This window comes from Chenopodium quinoa, unplaced genomic scaffold, assembly GCF_001683475.1.
Source record: "Chenopodium quinoa cultivar QQ74 unplaced genomic scaffold, ASM168347v1, whole genome shotgun sequence".
Classification (NCBI taxonomy): domain Eukaryota; kingdom Viridiplantae; phylum Streptophyta; class Magnoliopsida; order Caryophyllales; family Amaranthaceae; genus Chenopodium; species Chenopodium quinoa.
This window is the reverse complement of record NW_018742455.1, coordinates 1,438,918-1,447,700: the sequence shown is the minus strand read 5'-3', so window position 1 is coordinate 1,447,700 and position 8,783 is coordinate 1,438,918. Positions and strand designations below refer to the sequence as shown.

General features: G+C 31.7%; 1 pseudogene; it reads left to right on the top strand.

Moving 5' to 3' along the window:
* Nucleotides 1-5,771: 5,771 nt before the first annotated feature.
* LOC110717557 lies at nucleotides 5,772-6,831 on the top strand (annotated as a pseudogene).
* Nucleotides 6,832-8,783: the final 1,952 nt, after the last annotated feature.

Below are 8,783 nucleotides of genomic sequence, written 5' to 3'. Positions count from 1 at the left end.
CTCTTCTACATCCTTCCAACTTTTTTTTACCCCAGATGTACAATATTCCTTTTTTTAACTATAATTGTACTTTGAATGATTAATTTATGTCAATTCACCTTAATTTTACACAATTTCTTAACAACCGTGCATAATTCCAAACGTAAAGAACAAAAGGGAACGGAGGGTAGATATACATATTGTTTTTGTGTTGAGTTAAGAGTATCCATTTATTATAAGTAAGTAGCAATATTTTGTGTTGAGTTTAAAATGGTTTAAGAATTATATGTGAAAGTATATGTTTTATACTACCTCCGTTAATTATTATTTGCAACAAAGGGGTATTATTTATGAGATATAAAATATTTCTTTGTTGCAAATAATAGTTAACCAAGGTAGTAGTTCTCTTATAAGAGTATGTAGAGAACAAAGACAAATTTTTGTTTGTCGGCCCTGTTGGAGTACAAGTAATAAATAACTCAAAAAAAGTAGGGTTGTCAACTTGTCATCACATTTAGCACATGGTACGTCGAATCTATTGCATTGGGAACACATGTTTGGTATTGGTAATTTGGTGCTCCATGTATCAAGAATCAAGATAAGTTAAACAACTTTAGAAGGTACTCTAAAAAAATATAAAAAAGAGATGTTGAAGGTAAAATCGGTAAAAATTGATACGCTACGATACAATACGACAATGTGATATAAATTGAACATGATATGTTTAATCAAACAGGTTGATTAGTGTCGATATCTTTCAAACTGCGGAAGTAACACAAATTAGCTTGCCTACAAAAACAATAATTTATGGTATTTTTGATAAATATATTGAATGAAGAAGTTGATACTATTTCATATAGCATGACAAGTGGTTCTTATACGTTTAAGTAAATGAATCAATACGACACGACTATACTTTAGTGCCAAGTAGTTCTTACACATTTATAAATATTCAATTTTTATAATTTTACGATGTTTAATAATTAGATATATTATCGTTAAAATTGCGCATTTGCACGCGCGATAAATGAAAGATGTTAACTAAAAAATAACAGGAGGTGGTATGATTTATTAATATTCTACTTTTACATAAACTATTCCCTCACTATCACTCTTAATCATTTATATTCTCCAACAAACAAGTAAAATACATTTTGGGGACTCACCTTTCATACATTTATCATTCAGGGATTCACCTTTTATTTTTCATCCTAAGGTCTTGTTCACTTCACCGCAAAATAAATTATATTCAGCAAAAATAATTATAGTTCAGTAAAAATAAGTTCAGTTTAGTAAAAATAATTTCGTTCAATTCAATAAAAATAATTTCAATGTAGTAAAAATTAGTAAATTTAAAGAAGAATTATAATACAAAATCAGTAAAAAAAAAAGATAATATTTTCAGTTTAGCAAAAATAATTTCAATTCAATAAAAATAATTTTTGTTCAGTAAAAATTAGGTATAGTGAACGGGCCGGGGTCTAAGAGGACTATAGGTGGATATTACAAGAATTTTGGTGAAGTAAGGTTTTTTTTTTTTTTTTTTTTTTTTTTTTTTTTTTTTTTTTTTTTTTTTACAAAAATTGGCATAATTGATGATGTGGGTTTGTTAAAAAAATTTACTCCCTCCGTTTTAAAATACTTGCTCCATTTCTCCATGCGCGTAGTTTTAGGAGAATTGAAGAATATAATAAAATATAGAGTTAGTGGGATAGGTGAAAGAATAAAAAATTGTAAAAAGAAAAAGTAGTGGAGATAATTATATTGAAGGAGAGAAAACATGAAATTAATTAAATATATTAATGGGTCTACTATGTGAGAGAAATTAATTAAATATTATAAAAATTTCCAAATAAGAAAATAGAATAAGTATTTAAAAATGGTCGGAAAAAAATGAAGTAATTATTTAAAAACGGAGGGAGTACGGTATATCTTGAAGAGTGATAGACTGCTACCCAAACGAATCCCTAGCGTGATTGAAGTCATATCCTCACAGAGTACACAATTATAATATATTTTAACACGACTCAACCTGACTAAGAAAAAAAGCTAATAAATTATGGGAATTTTGATAAATTTATTGAACGAGGCTAATATTTTTTCATATAGCACGACAACATGACATAACAGTGACACGAAAAAAGCGGGTTTGTGTCAAGAGTTTCCGACTTGTTAATTAAACGGGTCAACATGACACAACATGTTTATTAAATGGGTTGGGTTGGGTTAGTGTTGAAGCTTCTTAACCCGTTTCATTTCAGACTAGGACATAACACGACATGACACAACACATTTGTCAACTCTAATTTAAAAATTTAAAAATACTAAGTAAAAGATAGGGAAAATATTGTAATATAAATATGGAAAATACATGAATCAAAATTATTACAGTTATATGATATGGTGATATTTTGTGCAAATTTATAGTAGTAAGTAGTTGATAGTATATATTGGCAAAAAAATAAAAAAAAAATAAAATGAAAAAAGAGAAGGGTATCTTTGGAGTGAAAAAACAACATCAGGAATAGACACGTGTTATTTCTGATGTCCATTATATATATATATATATATATGATTGAATGATAGATAAGAATTGAACCTACCCTTAGATTGAAATATTCCATTCTTCCTTTTATTTCTTGCACTAAGCCAAAACTTTGTTAATCTTTACACTTTATATTTTGCTGCTAATATTTGCTAGTGTCACTAATCAAAGTTGTTGATAGTTAGCAGCTAAACTCTTTTGTAGCTAGTTATTACTTATTTAATGCTATGATTGTACATTTGTACGAGTAAAGGTAAAATACAGTTCCTAAACTTTTGTATTTGTGCACTTTTTGTCTCTGTCAACTTTTTTGTACACTTTTGGTCCCTCCTCCATCACTTTAGGTGTTTTCTAGGCAAAAGTTTAGGGACTAAGCCTAGTCACCAATAGTTTAGGGACCATGACTCATTGTATTATTTTGTTGTTTAAATTTTTATATGTCAAAATTTTATTTAACACCCCCATTAATAACAATAAATAAATAAAAAATTCCTTTATTTTTTCTTTAATTAAAAAAAAATCTCTATTTTTATTTAAAAATTATAAAAATAAAAAAGCCATGTAATTCCCCTATCACCATTGCTGCTACTCAATCCCCACCGCAACTATCACCAAACACAGCCCATGCCTCCTCTAACCTCCCGTACGACCGTACCGCACTATTACCAACCTTGCAACTTGCATTAATTCACAACACCACCACTTCTGCTACTCCTATTCTCATGTCACCGCAACCCCATCTCCCCCTTCACGCATCTCCACCATAACAACCTAATTCACGCAGCCGCATACCCAACACCAGCCCGCCATTGCAATCCAAACCAAAGCTTAAAATGTTTCATCAACCGAAGTAATTTCAAGCCTTGTAATCATATACCACCCGAATCACCATTAATTCCACCATTAGAGAGCAATTACATCTGCATTAACCCAGATAAATCCTTAAATCCGGCCAAATTTAACCCATTCTTAAACACCCTTAAGTGTGAGCAATTGTTGATGTAAGCTTTTGTGGGGTCATGGTGGGAAGATTAGGGAGGATTCAGCGGAGATTTCAAGGGGGGAAATCAGGGTTTGTTCATTGTTTTGTTGGTGGTTGAGGTTGGGTTTTTTAAGGGGTGAGAGCCATTTTTGAAGGAGGAGAGGGAATTGGAAGCCATGGGTGAAGGGAGGATAGAGAAAATTGGGAAGGGGGTGTTAGGGAAGAAGGGGAGAGAGTAGAATCCATGAAAAGATAAAGCTTAATTTTATTTTTTTCCTGTCAATTTTTTTTATAAAGAAAAATATTATTTTTAATTACTTTTGATTTATAATTAAAGCTGATTTTAAAAATAATGCTGTAAAAAAAAAGAGTAATAATGACAAGTATAGTAATTAAAAGATTCTTTTTTAATAAATTCCGAAGAAAAAAGAAGGAAAAAAAAAATATAAGTCATGGTCTCTAAACTATTGATGACTCAACATCCCTAAACTATCTTGCTGACTCATAGTCCCTAAACTAATGCTTAGTCAGCATAGTCCTTAAACTTTTGCCTAGAAAACACCTAAAGTGGTGGAGGAGGGACCAAAAGTACACAAAAAAGTTGACAAGGACTAAAAGTGCACAAATACGAAAGTTTAGGGACTGTATTTTACCTTTACTCATTTATATAGTGAGTATATGTAGAATAAACACAATATTTTGTACGTGGGAACAAATGTAGAGGAGTTAAGCTAAAATACAGTCCTTGAACTTCGGTATTTGTAGCAACAAATGTAGAGGAGTTAAGCTAAAATACAGTCCTTGAACTTCGGTATTTGTAGCAATTTAGTCCCTCAACTTTCAAATGAAGCAAAATGGTCCCTCAACCACCAATGACTCACTTTTCAGTAGCTTACTAGGCATAGTTTAGGGACCTTAGTGCACATGTGGCAACAGATTTAATGATTTTAAATGCAAAGTTTAGGGACCTTCAACTAATGAGTTGGCATTAATAAAATTAGAAATGAAAGTTTAGGGACTTATAGGGTGAGGTGGCTAATTTAATTATTATAGGCCAAAGTTTAGGGATCTATGAGACACATGGTGCTCCCATACAAAGTGATTATAATTTATAAGTTTTAGCCCATTCAATTAAACTAATTAAATTTCAACTAAACCAATTTAATTTTAGTAAAAATTATTTGCTTTATAAAAATAAAAATATTTAAGTGAGATAATTTAAGCTAAGAGTGAATTAATGGTCACACATTTAGTCAATAATCTAAGGCAATTATATTCTCCTAGAAATTAACATAAGAAAAAAGGGGAAAATAGGTAAACCCTTAAAATTGTCTCACGTAAAACCTAAAAAAAATTGAAAATCATTTAGAACACAAAACACCTAGGGAAAAAACCTTGAAATTGACACACAAAAACCCAAAAAGGTGAAAACCTTTTAGAACATAAACTCATGAAAAATAAAATATCAATTATGAGAAAAGTAGGGTGGTATTATTTTTATTCTAGTTTCATAATTTTTTTAGTTTTATATTACAAAGTTTGGGTTTGTCTTACTCATCACTCACTTTGAAAACACAATACATTTTTGGTTTTTTATTTATTTTTATTTCAATTTATATTGGCGTATGAAATATATAAGGGGTTAAGAGTTAGGAGTTAGGATTTGAAGATATGTGGTTAATGAGTTTGGTAGGGATATATTATTGTACAAAAAAAAAAAAAATTGATTATCAAAAAATGGTAGGAACTAAAGGAATGATAAAAAAATACATATAAAATACATCATGATTATCAAATTTTATTAGCAATTTTTATTCTTGCCAACTCACTTTAAAAATATTTGGTTAATAAAAACTCAGTTTATAAATAAGTAAGCTTCTGTTTATATTTAATTTAATTAATGACTTGTAATCTAACAAGTCCCTATACTTTTGTTTGAAAAAAACAAGTGTAGTCCCTAAACTTTTGCTTACTCATCGCTGGAAGTCCTTGAACTTTGGCTTAGTTGGCATTGACACCCCTAAACTTTGCTGACTAGGAAGTTCCTCCACCAGAAATGGTGAGGAAAGGGTGGTTGAGGGACCTTTTTGCTTCATTTTAAAGATTAGGGATCAAATGTGCTACTAATGGCAAAGTTGAGGGACCGTATTTTAGATTAACTCCTATATAAATGGACTATATAAAACAAAAAATACATATATTTCTTAAAATCATTCCAACTTCTATCTCAAAATATTACTATAGTTTACTACATACTTATCTTAAATGGATACTCTTAACATCCCTAAAGAAGAAAAAGAGTTCCAAGGCATAACACAAAATTGCAAGGAGCTAATTTTATCCCTTCCTAAAGTTGAGAGCTCCAAATCTCTATCTTTTCCAACGTTTTTGGTGTCAACCCAAAGAATCCAGGCCATAATCTCAGCTCAAACCCACTTTGAAGCTCATGATAGTGATGTGATCATTGCTACTATTCCAAAATCCGGTACTACTTGGTTAAAAGCTCTTGTTTTTGCCATCGTGAATCGACGTCGTTTTGATGTCAATCCATACACCACCCCTTGTTAAGGTCTAACCCTCATGACCTTGTACCTTTCTTGGAGTACAAGGTTTATGCTAATAATCAAGTTCCAAAGTTGTCAAATCTTGATTCTCCTATGCTCTTTGCATCTCATGTACCTTACAATTCCTTGCCTAAAACCATTATTAATAACTCTAATTGCAAGGTTGTTTACATATGTAGGAACCCTTTTGACACTTTTGTATCAATTTGACATTTTATGACTAATATTAGGCCTAATAATCTTGGGCCTTTCTCATTAGAAGAGGCCTTTGATATGTAATGTATGGGTCAAGTAGGATATGGTCCATACTGGGATCATATGTTGGGTTACTGGAAGGAAAGTCTGAATTCACCTCAAAATGTTATGTTTTTTAAATATGAAGATTTGAAAGAGGATGTGAATCTTCAAGTTATGATATTAGCCGAATTTTTAGGGTCCCTTTTACAGCACAAGAGAAGAGAGATCATGTTGTCGAGGAGATTACAAAGTTGTGTAGTTTTCAAAATATGAAGAATTTGGAAGTTAACAAAGATGGAAAATCTATTCTAAACTTTGATAACAAGGGCTTATTTAGGAAAGGTGAGGTGGGGGATTGGGTTAACCTTCTAAGTGAGGAAATGGTTGAAAGATTGAGTCAAATCATGGATGAAAAGTTGGCTGGTACTGGCTTGGAGTTTCCAAATATATTGAATTCTTAGAGTTTGATGGTTTATCATATTGTATGCGTATCTTTATATTTTAGAAATTTGCTTCATATGTGTTTGTAATATATATATAAAGTACTTAGGTTGTCTTATCTTATATTATGCCCTATTTCACCTTTATATGAGCTAGTTTTGGGTTCAACAGATGTTATGTATTGTTGATTTGATTTGAAATTCATATTTTGACTAGAAGGTCAATCTGTTTTAGATATTGTCATCATGATCTTAGTTAGTTATATGCATTTCTCTCTTATTCAAAATGATGTACTTTACTAGTTTTAGTAGAAGATATAATACATATGTATGCCTAAACTAAATTTTTTGTAACCATCAATGATCAATCCAACATCATTGGTTTTACTTCCAAAAAGTAAATATATATATATGTTTGACAACTTTCTCTCTTCTTTTCTTCTCACGCTAAGGGTGAGTTTATCCCCAAACTCGGACCCAGACTTCAGACTCTGCCACATCAGCTTTCCACTAACTTTAAAATACTTTTATATTATTCAGATTCATACAAGACTTTCTCCAAATTTACACATTATCTCAAGACTCACTCCAAACTCATTTAATCCTTTTCAAAATATTTTTATTTTTTGTAAAATATCTTTTTTTATTTTTTAAAAAATTACTGTAAACTTGTAGTTGGTGAGGTGGCTAATTTTCATTGGCCTTGCAAAGTCTTGACATGGGTTTGGATTTTCCAAACTCCATGTAAGACTCACATGAGTCTTAGATGAGTTTATTTCAAGAATCTTGAGTAAGACTCATGTTGAGACTTTGCTCAAGACTTGCAATAATTTTACCCTAAGTGGAAAGGATAAGATCAAACTTAGTACGTATTTTATCTTATGGTAGTCATTTTTCGGATGACCCACAACTTTAACTTTTGATGATGCTAATTTTAAACACAAATTTTTGTAGGTGGCTGACCACACCGTGTGGCCAACCACAATTTTTATTATTTTTTTAAAAAATACCACAATTCTTCTCTCTCCTTTTTTCTTAGCTTTTTCTCCAAGCCAAGCCACACATCACCAACAACCATATCTCTACTCCACCCATTTTCTCTCTCATCTTTTCTTAGCTTCTTCTTCAAGCCAAACCACACATCACCAACAACCATATCTCTACTCCACCCATTTTCTCTCTCCTCTTTGCCAAATTGCTGCAACTAAAGCCCGGAATTGTAGAAATTTGGTGTCAAATTGCTGTGAAAAATTGTGATTAATTATCCTTAAGATCATCAACAACATTTGAAGTAGTGAATCGATGAGAACCAAAGAAATTTGAGCTCGTTTCCTTCATAGAGTCTTAGATCTAACATTGTACGTAAAAAATTGTAGGGTGTTATTGGTTTGGTCGGGGGTTACTTGTAGGGTGTTATTGGTTTGGTCGGGGGTTACATGTAGGGTGTTACTGGTTTGGTCAGGGGTTACATGTAGAGTGTTACTGGCTAGTTTTCTCATGGGCTACTTGTAGGGTGTTATTGGTTTTGATCAGGGGTTACTTGTAGGGTGTTACTGGTTTGGTCAGGGGTTACTCGTAGGGCGTTACTGGTTTTGGTCAAGGGTTAATTGTAGGGTGTTACTGATTTGGTCAGGGGTTACTTGCTGGGTGTTACCGGTTTTGGTCAAGGGTTACTTGTAGGGTGTTACTGGTTTGGTATGGGGCCTACAAGCAACCCTTGAATAAGTAACAAGTAACCATTGAATAAGTAATTCATACAAGTAACCTTTGAAGTAACTCATATAAGTAACCTCTGAATAAGCTAAGTAACTCATACAAGTAATCCTTGAATAAGTAACTCGTACAAGTAACCCTTGAATTAACCCATACAAGTAACCCCTGAAAAAAAATACAAGTAACCCCTGAAAAAAAATACAAGTAACTCCTGAAAAAAAAAAACAAGTAACCTCTGAAATTACAAGTAACCTCTGAAATTACAAGTAACCTCTGAAATTACAAGTAACCCCTGAATAAGTAATCCATACAAGTAATTCCTG